The sequence below is a fragment of the Heptranchias perlo genome, chromosome 7, assembly GCF_035084215.1.
Source record: "Heptranchias perlo isolate sHepPer1 chromosome 7, sHepPer1.hap1, whole genome shotgun sequence".
NCBI classification, from domain to species: Eukaryota; Metazoa; Chordata; class Chondrichthyes; order Hexanchiformes; family Hexanchidae; genus Heptranchias; species Heptranchias perlo.
In genome coordinates this window covers 31595914-31611048 of record NC_090331.1, presented here as the reverse complement: position 1 = coordinate 31611048, position 15135 = coordinate 31595914, and the positions used below count along the sequence as shown (strand labels likewise).

The 15135-nt window shown below is 42.6% G+C and overlaps 1 protein-coding gene across 2 annotated transcripts in view; it reads left to right on the top strand.

Annotated features, from left to right (window-relative positions):
* The first annotated feature begins 2572 nt into the window (after positions 1-2572).
* mgat5 (alpha-1,6-mannosylglycoprotein 6-beta-N-acetylglucosaminyltransferase) overlaps positions 2573-15135 on the top strand; it is a 135771-nt gene continuing 123208 nt past the window's right edge. Inside the window, exon 1 of one of the 2 annotated variants that reach the window (XM_067987255.1) lies at positions 2573-2745. The gene's annotated coding sequence lies outside the window, so the exon portion shown is untranslated. Of the gene's footprint in view, positions 2746-2910; positions 3067-15135 lie in introns of those variants that run through there. The other variant, XM_067987254.1, reaches the window with a different exon arrangement.

Here is a 15135-nt window from a genome sequence, read left to right as displayed (position 1 = left end):
TGGATTTTCCGAAGGCCTTTGATAAAGTCCCACATAAGAGGTTAGTGTGCAAAATTAAAGCACATGGGATTGGTGGTAATATACTGGCATGGATTGAAAATTGGTCAACAGACAGGTAACAGAGAGTAGGAATAAATGGGTCTTTTTCAGGGTGGCAGGCAGTGACTAGTGTGGTGCCGCAGGGATCAGTGCTTAGGCCCCAGTTATTCACAATATATATCAATGATTTGAATGAGGGAACCAAATGTAATATTTCAAAGTTTGCTGATGACACAAAACTAGGTGGGATCGTGAGTTGTGAGGAGGATGCAAAGAGGCTTTAAGGCGATTTAGACAAGTTGAGTGAGTGGGCAAATACATGGCAGATGCAGTATAACATGGATAAATGTGAATTTATCCACTTCTGAAGTAAAAACAGAAAGTTAAAGTATTATTTAAATGTTGATAGACTGGGAAATGTTGATGTACAAAGGGACGCGGGTGTCCTTGTACACCAGTCACTGAAAACAAACATGCAGGTGCAGCAAGCAGTTATGAAGGCAAATGGTATGTTGGCTTTCATTGCAAGAGGATAGGAGTACAGGAGCAAGGATGTCTTACTGCAGTTATACAGGACCTTGGTGAGACCACACCTAGAGTATTGTATGCAGTTTTGGTCTCCTTATCTAAGAAAGAATAAACTTGCCATAGAGGGAGTGCAGCGAAGGTTCACCAGACTGATTCCTGGGATGGCAGAACTGTCGTATGAGGAGAGATTGGGTCGAGTAGGCCTGTATTCACCAGAGTTTAGAAGAATGAGAGGAGACCTCATTGAAACATATAAAATTCTGACAGGGCTAGAAAGACTGGATGTAGGGAGGATGTTTCTCCCTGGCTGGGGGCTCCAGAATGAGGGGTCACAATTTCAGGATACGGGGTAGGACATTTAGGACTGAGAGGAGGAGAAATTTCTTCACTCAGAGGGTGGTGAACCTGTGAAATTCTCTACCACAGAAGGCTGTGGAGGCCAAGTCACTGAATATATTTAAGAAGGAGCTAGATGGATTTCTAGACACAAAAGGCATCAAGGGGTATGGGGAGAGAGCGGGAATATGGTATTGAGATAGAGAATCAGCCGTGATCATATTGAATGGCGGAGCAGGCTCGAAGGGCTGAATGGCCTACTCCTGCTCCTATTTTCTATGTTTCTATATATGAAAAGTGATTATGCATAATGTTGATGAGAACATATAGCTCAGGATCAAGAGGGAGCCAAGGATGGAATTTTGGGGGAGACAACTGCGTGGTAGGATAAGCCATTTCAGAAAAATGTGCTGGTCGTGTTGGGATAGGTGGGAGTGGAATCATGATAGGGTAGCACCATAGAGGAGAGGCGATGTGTGTGTGTATGTGTGGCGGGGGGTGATGGAGTGGTCAACTACATTGGAAGCTGCATAAAGGTTGAGGAGAATGAGGAGATAAAGCACTCCAGTTGCAGTCACATAGAATAGCTTGGTGACTTTGCCCACGGCAGTCTGGACAGGAATTCAACCAGGTTGAAAGGATCAAATAAGGAGTAATGAGAGAGCTAAGTGCAAAGTTGGGTGGCAACTATGTGTTTGAGAACCCTAGAAAGGGAGGAAAGGATATGGTGGAAGTTGGATAGGACAGAGAATCCAGGGTGGACTTTCTAAGGAAGACTTGATGACAGTAGTTTTGAAGGTCAAATAGACCAGTGGAGAGAGAGCAATTGTCAGCAAACTTTGGACCAAGGAGAGACAGTTATCAGGAGGAGGTCGAGGGAGCAGGTTGGGAGAAAGCCTGGATGCTATTATGATTTTATTTTTGTGTATGTATTTGCCTATAGACCTTTTATACTTGAATGAGTATTAATTTAAATTAACTATAATAAACTGCACAGGAAATGCTTAACAAATAATATTTATCATTTTACAACAGTATTGTAATCGTGGTGTTAAAATTAAAAATGTATTATTTTGCAAAGCAGTATCATTGGTGTAATATGCTTTGAAAGATTCAATTGGCTGCTTTCAGCAGCACACAGGAAACCTATACAGGAAATCTTTAAATCTACACAGGAACATTTTGGGAAAAGATCTATCAGGAGATGGGAGGCCGCCTGTTGAAAAACGTCTCAATGGGTTGAATGGCCTTTCTTGTTCCAGACTACCTTACGAAAGAGTGAGTCATGCAGACCGCTGAGCAATAAGGTTTTGCATTTTCCCACAGGCCAAGGTTTTGATGGTGCAAATTTTCTGGGAGGGGTAGGATAGAAAGTGAAATATTTTTTTAAAAACGTACTTGGCAGAATAAAGTAATATAAAACGTTCCTTTAATCCATGATGTTAAGATCGATATTCTCCAAATGTGTTTTCTCTCCTTTGTCGCATTTGCTGCAAAGTTAAATAGATATCACTTTACACTTGCACAGTATCTCTATTGTGCGCAGCGGCCGCTGTGGGGTGTGTGTCAAATTGAAGGAACTCAGCTGACCGGCGGGTGGCAGTATTTCACCCGGCGCGTGGCCTGCTCGAGCGCCGTTATTGTTGTTGTTGAACCCGAAATTAATGCAGGCAGATAGTGAGAGAGCTAAAGGAGCAAGGGTGGCGAGGACCCCGTGCAGGCCAGGTTTGCTGCCATCGGTTGGCTTTGCCCTTCTGGAACTTTCCACACGAGCACGGGGTAGGGGAGCAAGCGTTGTTATTTCATTAAAAAGGATGCGTGAGGGGCTCGCAGCGACGGCAGGTAAGCGGCGGCGCTGTCTTTCTGATCAGCGGGTCGGACTGGGACTGGGACTCGGATGCAGGGAAGGGTGCGCGGCGCGTCCGATGCCGAATGTTGGGGCGGGGAGAGGAGGGAGGAGAGCGCATGCTCACTGGGCTCGGCGGCGTTGCCTGGCAGGTTGTGCTCGAGCGATTTAAAAAGGGGCTCGAGAGACGCTGCCGGCCGGGACTGCGCTCGTGTGAGAAATAAATTAAACGTAAAATCCGCGCATTAAAACACGCACAAGGGAAGAGGAAGGAAACGAATTACAAAGAATGGGCGTTTAACTGCAATTAACTTTCGGTAGGTATAAAAAAAAAGTCCTGGTGTTTTATATATGGAGAGAGATCGCCCTCCAGGTGAAGGTAATAAATCGAGGCAGAAGCCCCGCTGTATTCGGTGTTTTCCTCACGGTTCCTCTGCAGGTCTTTTTGAACGATGGGTTACTATGAAACCTTTTTTTTGAGGGGAGGGGGACGGGACGTCTTTTTCCAGGATGTGTTGCCAGTCGAACAGTAATAATTCGTGCCTGTCAGGGTGGGCGATGCAGTTTTATTGTAATAGGGGAGGTGTTGGGTTCCTCCAAGGCTGGCAATCTCTTCTAAACGCTGAACTGACACCCCCTTCTTTATCATTAGTTAAAAGCATCAAAGAGAGTCTCTGCCTGCTCAAGCGTTGAATTATCGTGAGTGTTTGTACTATAGCCCGATCGTGAGGAAAGAGCTCTCCAAGGTTACTCAATACAGGAATTTGTGTTTTTATATTCAGCGAAACATAGCCTGATAATGGAAGGAGAACCGAGTCACTGGACTTGAATTTTATGGGAAGCCTGAAATCGGATTGAAATGCTTATCCGTATCTCGTGATGGGGGGTGTGTGTGTGTGTAAATATAATTCATTTGTGAAGGGTTCAGGGACAAAATTCAAATGCAGCTCAAGATGAAGGAGCAAAAATCTGCCAACTGCATGTTCCAAGTGTGAAATATTTTACTCGTCTCAACCCAATTAATAATGGGTATAAATCTACAGGCCAAAACTGGCACTTAGTTGGCAGTCTTGCTCAGCAGTCATTAGGATAACTGGTGTGGAAAATTGAAATGCCAGCATTACTATAGTGGAAGATTATTTGAGCTCTAACTCACCACCATCTCTCTCAACCCCTCCACTGCCTCTGTGTTGTCAGGCTGCATGACTGACATCCAGTACTGAATAAGCAGAAATTTCCTCCAGTTAAACATTGGGAAGACCAAATCCATTGTATTCGCTCCCCCAACACAAACTCTGTTTCCTCACCACCGATTCCATCCCCCTCCCTGGCCACTGTATCAGGCTGAATCAGACGATTCGCAACTTCAGCATCCTATTTGTCCCTGAGCTGAGCTTCCGACCCTCTATCCTCTCAATCACTAAGATTGTCTACTTTCAATTCTGTAATATCGCCCATGTCTGCCCTGCCTCAGCGCCATCTGCTGCTGAAAGCCTCATCCATGCATTTGTTATCTCCAGACTTGACAGTTCCAATGCTCTCCTGGCTGGCCTCAAATCCTCCATAAACTTGAGTTTATCCAAATCTCTGCTGCTGTATCCTAATTTGCACCAAGTCCTGTTCACCCATCACCCCAGTTCTTGCTGACCTACGTTGGCTCCTGGCCCAACAATGCCTCAAATTAAAGATTCTCTTCCTTGTGTTTAAATCCCTCCATGGCCTTGCCCCTCCCTATCTCTGTAACCTCCTCTAGCTGTACAACCTACTGAGAACTCTGCATTTTTGTTGTCTGATAATGCTCCTCTGGAGTGCTGTGGGATGTTTTACTACATTAAAGGAGCTATATAAATGCAAGTTGGTTGTTGAGATGAAATACATTGCTGGAGAAGAATAAGGCGAGCTGGTCTGTAACTGATCTGAGAGTTACTAATGAAAAAAAATGCTCTCTTCCCCAACATTGACACTTTTTTCTACTAATGACATACCCTGCTTTGATAGCACTGAAAATCACTGAACATAGGAACAGGAGTAGGCCATGAAGTATAAGCATTAACAATTTGAAGTTGTGGATATTGTGTAGTTAGGAGAAAAGATCAATAGCCAACTAGCCTAAAAGCACACGAACTTTATAGTGCAACTGCTATGTAGAATCGTAAAGCTTTCTTCTGCTGAAACTCTCATCCTTGCTTTTGTTACCTCCAGACTCGACTATTCCAATGCTCTCCTGGCCGGCCTCTCATCTTCCCCCTCCCAAAACTTCAGCTCATCCAAAGTTCTGCTGCCCGCATCTTAACTCTCACCAAGTCCCCATTCACTAATCACCCCTGTGCATGCTGACCTACTTGGCTCCTGGTCCAGCAATGCCTGGAATTTAAAATTCTCATCAATTCCCTCCATGGCCCCATCTCCCTTTCTCTGTAACCTCCTCCAGCCGTACAACCCTCCAAGAACTCATCGTTCCTCTAATTCTGGCCTCTTGTGCATCCCTGATTTCCTTTGCCCCACCATTGGCGGCTGTGGCTTCAGTTGTATAGGCCTTAAGCTCTGTAATTCCCTAAACCCCTCTGCCTCTCTACTTCTCTCTCCAATCTAGAGTAAAAATACTTAATTGGAGGAAGGCCAATTTCATTGGGTTGAGAATGGATCTGGCCTGTGTAAATTGGAATCAAAGATTGGCAGGCAAAACTGTAATTGAACAATGGGCGGCCTTTAAAGAGGAGGTGGTTCATTCCTAGGCACATTCCCAAGAGGAGGAAAGGTACGGCAACCAAAGGCAGAGCTCCCTGGATGACGAAAGAGAAAGAGAGTAAGATAAAGCAGAAAAAGGGAGCGTATGACAGATGTCAGGTTAATAATACAAGTTAGAACGAGACTGAACATAGAAAGTACAGAGGAGAATTGGCTAAGTGACAGGAAACAGAGAGTAGTGGTGAACAGTTGTTTTTCGGACTGGAGGGAGGTGTACAGTGGTGTTCCCCAGGGGTCGGTGCTGGGACCACTGCTTTTCTTGACATATTAATGACTTGGACTTGGGTGTACAGGGCACAATTTCCAAATTTGCAGATGACACAAAACTTGGAAGGATAGTAAACAGTGAGGAGGATAGTAATAGATTTCAAGAGGATGTAGACAGGCTGGTGGCATGGGCAGACACATGGCAGGTGAAATTTAAAGCAGAAAAATGCGAAGAGATACATTTCGGTAGGAAGAATGAGGAGAGGCAATATAAACTAAAGGGCACAATTCTAAAAGGGGTCTCAGGAGCAAAGAGATCTGGGGGTATATGTGCACAAGTCATTGAAGGTGGCAGGGCAGGTTGAGAAAGCGGTTATAAAAACATACGGAATCCCGGGCTTTATAAATGAAGGCATAGAGTACAAAAGTATGGAAGTCATGATGAACCTTTATAAAACACTGGTTTGGCCACAATTGGAGTATTGTGTCCCGTTCTGGGCACCGCACTTCAGGAAAGATGCGAAGGCCTTAGAGAGGGTGCAGAAGAGATTAACTAGAATGATTCCAGGGATGAGGGACTTTAGTTACGTGAATAGACTGGAGAAGCTGGGGTTGTTCTCCTTGGAACAGAGACGGTTGCGAGGAGATTTGATAGACGTATTCAAAATCATGAAGGGTCGAGACAGAGTAGATAGAGAGAATCTGTTCCCATTGGCGGAAGGGTCAAGAACCAGAGGACGTAGATTTAAGGTGATTGGCAAAAGAACCAAAGGTGACATGAGGAAGAACTTTTTTTACACAGTGAGTGGTTAGGATCTGGAATGCACTGCCCGAGGGGGTGGTGGAGGCAGATTCAATCATGGCCTTCAAAAGGGAACTGGATAAGTACTTGAAAGGAAAAAAATTGCAGGGCTATGGGGATGGGGCAGGGGAATGGGACTAGCTGAATTGCTGTTGCATAGAGCTGGCACAGACCCGATGGGCCGAATGTCCTCCTTCCGTACTGTAACCATTCTATGATTCTAAGTGAAAAAGGAAATGAGGCAAAGAGAGAGTATGAGAGTCGAACGGCGGTTAACATAAAAGGGAATCCAAAAGTCTTCTATAGGCATATAAATAATGAACGGGTAGTAAGAGAAGGGGTGAGGCCGATTAGGGACCAAAAAGGAGATCTCCGCATGGAGGCAGAGAGCATAGCTGAGGTGCTAAATGAGTACTTTGCATCTGTTTATACCAAGGAAGAAGGTACTGCCAAAGTCTCAGCAAAAGGGGAGGTAGTTGAGATACTGAATGGGCAAAAGAACCAAAGGCAACCTGAGAAACCTTTTTACGCAGTGAGTAGTTATGATTTGGAATGCGCTGCTTGAAAGGGTGGTGGAAGCAGATTTAATCGTCGCTTTCAAAAAGGAATTGGATAAATACTTGAAGGGCAAAAAATTTGCGGGGCTACGGGGAAAGAGCGGGGGAATGGGTCTAATTGGATTGCTCTTACAAAGAGCCGGCACAGGCTCAATGGGTTGAATTGCCTCCTTCTGTGCTGTAACCATTCTGTGATTCTATGATTCCTCCTTTAAGATGCTCCTTAAAACCTACCTTTTTGACTAAGCTTTTGATCACCTGTCCTAATATCTCCTTTTGTGGTTTGATGTCAAATTTTGTCTGATAACGCTCCTGTGAAGCGCCTTGAGATGCTTTACTGCGTTAAAGGTGCTACATAAATGCAAATTGTTGTTGGAGTTGATCAGCTGTACTATTTTTTTTTATATGGTTCTCATAACAGTTTAACTTGTCTTAACAATGTATAAATTGTGTTAACCTTAAGAAAAAAAAATCAAATTCCTACATTTGATTACCCTGTTTCTAAAATATTTGAAAGCACCATGATTAGTTCTTGTGCACAGATTGATTGAAGAAAGTAAATCTACAGTCAGTCAGTAATTCCGTCATCCAGAATTGCTACAGAAATGGCATTTATAATAAAATATGAAGCTGGTATTATGTCTGTGTTTCACTGTTAAAGGTCTTCATTGTGCAGTGTTAGCCATTCCTTGGACACTGGCAGCTTACCAGTACTTGCCTGAGTGGTTACCCTTCCACTTTAAAGTGGTGCATCTGTACTGTGTGCTGACTTTAAATAACTGAATTACTTCCTTGCCTGGTGATAGCATGGCTCAGCTGACAAAAAAACTTGAGTGAAAGATGACACAGAGTAGGGATAATGGATAGGTACTCACATTGGCAGGGTGTGTCCCCGCAGGGATTTGTCTTGGGGCCTCAATTATTCACAATATTTATTAACGACTTAGATGAAGGCATAGAAAGTCTCGTATCTAAGTTTGCCGATGACACAAAGATTGGTGGCATTGTAAGCAGTGTAGATGAAAACATAAAATCACAAAGCGATATTGATAGATATTGGCAAATGTGAGGTCATCCACTTTGGACCAAAAAAGGATAGAACAGGGTACTTTCTAAATGGTAAAAAGTTAAAAACAGTGGATGTCCAAAGGGACTTAGGGGTTCAGGTACATAGATCGTTGAAGTGTCATGAACAGGTGCAGAAAATAATCAAGAAGGCTAATGGAATGCTGGCCTTTATATCTGGAGGACTGGAGTACAAGGGGGCAGAGGTTATGCTGCAGCTATACAAAACCCTGGTTAGACCGCACCTGGAGTACTGTGAGCAGTTCTGGGCACCGCACCTTCGGAAGGACATATTGGCCTTGGAGGGAGTGCAGCGTGGGTTTACTAGAATGATACCCGGACTTCAAGGGTTAAGTTACGAGGAGAGATTACACAAATTGGGGTTGTATTCTCTGGAGTTTGGAAGGTTTAGGAGTGATCTGATCGAAGTTTATAAGATATTAAGGGGAACAGATAGGGTGGATAGAGAGAAACTATTTCTGCTGGTTGGGGATTCTAGGAGTAGGGGGCACAGTCTTAAAAATTAGAGCCAGACTTTTCAGGAGTGAGATTAGAAAACGTTTCTACACACAAAGGTTGGTAGAAGTTTGGAAAACTCTTCGGCAAACGGCAATTGATACTAGCTCAATTGCTAAATTTAAATCTGTGATAGATAGCTTTTTGCCAACCAAAGGTATTAAGGGATATGGGCCAAAGGCAGGTATATGGAGTTAGATCACAGATCAGCCATGATCTTATCAAATGGCGGAGCGGGCTCGAGGGGCTGAATGGCCTAATCCTGTTCCTATGTTCCAATTTTTTTTCTGTCTGCTTCTGAAGCCAGTCCACTTGCGAACATCTTCTACACCTAATGTCTTTCTGCTTAAGATGGTTTTTCATTGACAAAAGCTGTAAGTTGGTGCAAATTTGATTTCGTGTCCATGGTGTGATAGTATACCGTTGATATTCATTGCCAACAATGGGTGGCTTGACTTTGACGGGAAATAATAATACACTCAATTTTATGTTGCTGAGAAGCAAAAACCACTCTGCAGCAATGCAAGATATGCAATATAACTGCAGTGCCCTAAACCCAAGTTCAGTTTAACATAACTCTGTGATCACTTCAAGAAGGAAGTATTGCAACACATTGGCAGCAGTATAACCATATCAGGTGTGAAGCAAACTTTTTTTTTAACTTTTTGAAAAGTGCAAATTGTTCTGTCTCATCAGCTGTCCAGTAACAAGTTGTACCTAGCATTTTGACAATCTGAGTATTTTTGTGCACACATGTAGAGTTTTAGTTTGTCTTACTAGAGAGTGATGTAAACCCAGCAGATAAGTCTGATCCACATAATTTCAAGCAGGTGCTGATCTCAAATTGGTATTAGCAGTATAACCTTTCCTTTGGGTTAATCCCACAATGTCAGTTTTAACTGCATAATATAATTAGGTGAGTTAATTTTCAATAGAGTTCAGTGCTGTTAATAGGATTTTGGTAAAGTGTAATGGGCATGAGATAGTTTTTATATTCCGCTTGAACTATGGAAAACACCAAGCAATATTGTTAGATTTTGATTTTCCAAATTTGATTTAAAAATGTTATTACTGTACCTGTTTTGCCCCTAGAAATGCACTCAATAAACAAATATTGATCAATTTAAACTTTTGTTTTATTTCTGGGGCTGTAATTTAAAAAAAAATTAACACAAAGAAAAGATGAGTTGCTAATGCAATACTAAAGGACTTGTAGAATAATGCATTTGTGTACCACATTTAAATGTCACACTTTCGGAACCATTTGTTGAAACTGAACTTGTGAGGTGGTTTCATGTAAAAAGGAGAAACAGTTACAGGGAGAAATGGCTACTGGATTCCCGGAGGGTAAACCAGAAGATCTATCACTACCAAAATCCCTTGAATAAGGATTTGGATTAAACAGTTGGTGATGAGTAAGCCTGCTACGTGATTTTGGACTTGGATGTCTGGGACATCAAGATGGTTGACCCGTTGCAGGATGTCCTGTGGAGGTCCCCCCACCGTGTTGAAGGCAGATGACCTTCACATAATCAACGAGGAAATTAGGCATTGGAGTGACGGTTGTTGGAGGTTGAGTATAAATTTGTTCACTCCTATTCAGGGTTCAGTGCCTACCATAATTGGATTTCGGAGAGGCAAGCAGCTGTTGCTGAAGCTCTGCAATTCTAACTGGTGGAACCACCATTCAATATGGTATGGTGTGTGTCTGTGATGATGTGGTCAGGAGGATGGTGGCAATGCATACTCAGTGCATACACAGCGATTTATGCCTGAGGGGTTCCTTGTGCTGTCCACTGTTACAGATTTTAGGTCTTTTGGGCTTAGGGACACCAGACACTCCTGATCAGAAAGAGCGCATGGTCCACTTACAGAAGTTTACTGACCAATATCTAGTCATGGTAGCATGACCAGATGGTAATAACAAGGAAACCCCACATTATGTTTACAGGATATTGTAATGTCGCACATGCCTCCCACTTGTGTTCCTCCTTTTTGCTAAAAGGCAGACTAAACACTTTAGTGAGACTAGGTAAATTATAAATCAGTAAACTGATTTATTTTACATATATGTGAATAAATAATAATGTTTACAGTGAATTTTAACCAATTTCTTAACACTCCTTGTAACACAAAAAATAACAAATCACATGACACTATCCTTGTTAGCACACTAAATACAATTTTCAGCGTAGTAATTTATCTGAAACTAGTCGGCAGGAAGCTCTCACTCTCTTTTGGCTTATTAACCAGATTTCTGCAGATTTTCTCCTTGCTGAACAGGAAGCCAAACACTGGATCTCTGACTCTTCCCCAGTTCTCCATGCCTACGGATTGGTTAGTCAAGACATCAGTTAAACTTTCAACTGTCATCCTAGGAGTGGGCTCCTGACAGCAAGCCCTGCTGAATTTGCATGAATTAGGCCATTCCAGAATGACGTGTGAATGTTTACTGGGATGACTTTAGCAAACCTTTATTATCTCAAACTTAAGCGGTCTGTAGGCAAACACCATTTCAACAACCAATTTGTCCTGATCTGATGCCTTTTATAGGAGCGATTTTAACCCTGTCTGCTTGGCGGAAATAGGGTGGGCAGTTAAAATCAACCAGGTGACTTACCCACCGATGTCCCGCACCGATCCCACCATCTTCTATTTTTAACTGCTTTTCTGAGCAGTCGGCAAGGACAACTACCTGAAGCCAGTGGGGTCCATCTTTAAATATGCCCATTGGGGTCTGAAGACGAGACCCTTCTGCAACCCCCTTGACACAACTTACTTTGTTGTCGGTAACAGTTCCTTTGGTGCTGGCTGCTGGCCTTCTGTTACCTGAAATTCCGCTCCTGCCTGCCTGCTAGCTGCCCCTCCCCAATTTCAGGTAGGTAGTTGCCCGGCAAATCATCTGGGCCTTTTTTTTTTGCAGAGGTCAGGGGTTTGGTGCTCATCTTGCCTCACCCCCAGCATGCCCAATTTCTGCTCCCGGGGCATGTATATTGATTTGTAATCTGTGTTGCCAAAAGCTGTGTAATGTGGATTTAACCTCTTGTGAGCTGAATTTAACTTAATAGAATCATCCTAATATAAATTGATCCAAAATCCCTACCTAGTTCAAATAGTCAAAATTCCAAAACATGACATGGTGCATGACAAGGTACCAGCATGATTAGTTGGCTTACCAACTAGTGACCATCCTTCTTTGGATAGAAGGACATGAAGTCTCTTGTTGGGGTTGAAGCAGTTCTAAGATAAGTTGTCTGGTGATGGAAGTTCGAAACCAAGTCAGCCTTCTTTGGCAGACTTGGTACTGATATCTGAACCAGGCAAGCCTGCAGTACTCCAGGGCACTATTACTGATTCACCAGTCAGCCTACTTATTAAGCAATTGTGGTAAAGTAGACCAATCATTTAGCTTCAAATACCTACAAGCTAATGCTATATGAGTAGTCCTTGCTAGAAAGTAGCATGAATTTCACCAATGCTTTCTGCTGATAAACTGTGGAGGTTTAGTTCTTTGAATTCTTAGCAGTACCCTGTGCTTGCATGGGAGCCTTTAGATCTTGACAGTTGGCAATCTGTGCATAAAATTTCTGGACCAGGATAAGTGAGGTAAGTCTCTGCAGGAAGAAAGTGTGCTTTACATCAGGTAAATAAAGCAACCTGTATGGATTTCTACCTTGGTTTGGTGACTCATAAGCATGATAATGGTTTTCCCTCATGTCAGACACCTGGCTGATGCAAAAACAAAGTTTTTTTTTTGTAGACTTATGTTGCTAACTGTGAGTTAGTTAGTTAGCCTGTAGTTAGTTTTAATTTGTAAATCTGAAAAATATTTTTGTATTATTGCAGAAAATCTTGAGCATTGACTTTAGAGTAACAATGACTGGCATTTATTTAGTGCCTTTCAAATAGAAAATTATCCCAAGACACTTCAGAGGTGTAACCAGTCAAAATAGGCACCATACAGAGTGTAAGAGAGAGGGATAGAGCAACCAGAAAAATGGTGTGCCGAATGATCAGTCATTTTTTTTTTATTCGTTCACGGGATGTGGGCGTCGCTGGCGAGGCCAGCATTTATTGCCCATCCCTAATTGCCCTCGAGAAGGTGGTGGTGAGCCGCCTTCTTGAACCGCTGCAGTCCGTGTGGTGAAGGTTCTTCCACAGTGCTGTTAGGAAGGGAGTTCCAGGATTTTGACCCAGCGACAATGAAGGAACGGCGATATATTTCCAAGTCGGGATGGTGTGTGACTTGGAGGGGAACGTGCAGGTGGTGTTATTCCCATGTACCTGCTGTTCTTGTCCTTCTAGGTGGTAGAGGTCGCGGGTTTGGGAGGTGCTGTCGAAGAAGCCTTGGCGAGTTGCTGCAGTGCATCCTGTGGATGGTACACACTGCAGCCACAGTGCACCGGTGGTGAAGGGAGTGAATGTTTAGGGTGGTGGATGGGGTGCCAATCAAGTGGGCTGCTTTATCCTGGATGGTGTCGAGCTTCTTGAGTGTTGTTGGAGCTGCAATCATCCAAGCAAGTGGAGAGTATTCCATCACACTCCTGACTTGTGCCTTGTAGATGGTGGAAAGGCTTTGGGGAGTCAGGAGGTAAGTGTTAAGTTAACAACAGCATTTATTGAGAAACTCACCCACTACCTAATTAGTTTTCAAATGTAAAAATCTTAAAACTGGTTACTGACTAGGCAAATACAACTGCTGTTGGTAAAATATTCAGGATTTGATTAACTACATTTATAATGTCATGGGTGATGCAGTTTCAAGCAACTACCATTCAAACATCAGCCTAACAGCTGTCATCTGTGGCAGAGCGTGCTCTCATGGCTTCAATCCCATCTGTCAAATCAAAAACACAATAGTTTTAACACTCATGCCCATACAATCATAGGGCTCCATTCCTTACCCCCTCCACTTGCATGCTGCCTCTCAAGTGACATCTGTAGAAATGTATTTAGCTTCCACATACAACCCAATGTTAACCAGGTTCCATCTTAGATTTCACAACTGTTTCTCCTCTCCAGCTGCCTGTCTAACAGTATGAGTTGTAACTTTCTCTAGTTTAGTGTTGGTGAAACTGAAGCTTCTGGCTTAGACTCTTCCAATTTCCCTGGTTGCCACCTCAAGCTTAACCCTGTGATGCAAAACCTTAGTGTTCTGTTTAAACCGGAGTTGAGCTTCCTTCTCACACATCTAGCCTGCTCCATTCTACCTCTAAAATTGCCAGCCATATTGCATGCCCCCTCCTGTGCTTAATTGACAATTTTATCTCGAAGGCTTAACTTTTCACTTGTTTTTCTTGATCTCACCATTCCCATGAACTTTTTTTTTCCAGAATGCAGAACCTGTATTCAGTTCCATCCATACCAAGTTCCAGATATTTTAGGAGGAAATCAGTATTATTGTATATGCACACCCTCCACTCCTCTAACACTGGTTCACTGCTTGTCCTTTTCCATTGGCACTTATTCCGTCAGCTTTTATGCCCCTGTCCTAATGGAACTCCCTTCAAAAATCGTTCTAGCTTTTCATCTCCTTTCTTGTTTTCAAAAGCTGGTTATAGTATTCCCTTTGTGCTTTCATTTCCTCTCCCAAAAAATGTTCTTCCCTGCTCTGTCCACGTAAAGTGCTTAGAGACACTGTCCTCTATGGGGAGCAATGTAGAAATTGAAGTAGTTATGGTTGCTTTTGTTTAGTGAAGATGGCAAATTTGAAAAATTCCCTCAACATTATATCTCAACCAATTAAATACTTTGAGCAAGGATTATGGATGGGCATGGATAAACCTCCAGAGCATTTCAGGAACTTGAACTATATTTTCAGCCGATAGTAATGCCATTACTGTTCAGTGAAGTCTAGCTTAATATATTTCATGATTGCTAAGAGTGAATGCTGAAAGGGGGTAGAAGCTTTGGTGACATCTTGGGCACATGAGTGATTCTTGGATAACTTCATAGATTTTTCTATGTTGAAATTGAGCATTTGCAGTCTCTACTCAGTTCCAAGAACTTAAGGCAAATTACTGCTAAGAATCCAATAATACAGAATGAGATAGGGGTACTTTCTACTCCTGATGATTCCAAGATTTTTTGTTTTAAAAAATTTGAATTATCCAATAATATGAATTGCTCAACATATATAGTACTGCAAAGTGGGAATTTAATGCTTAAAATTTAAACTGTGACTTTGAATTAAGAGTAAACTATACATATATGCTGTTTTGCACGTAGCAAGTAGAATACTAATTGTGAGGAATTACTGGGAATTATCAAGAGAACTAAGGGGGTAATTTTACCTAAACTGCTCAGCAGAAATCAGACTGGATTGGATTGTCTACCCATTTTACAACCTGCCAGATTTTACTTAAAAGTAAAATTGGTGGGGTGTAAAACAGATGGCTGATTCGATTCTGTCATTTTTCCGCCAGGAAGGTGAGGTTACAATCACTCCCTGATCGTTCATTAATGATTTTTCCTGAAAGTAGCTAATTTTG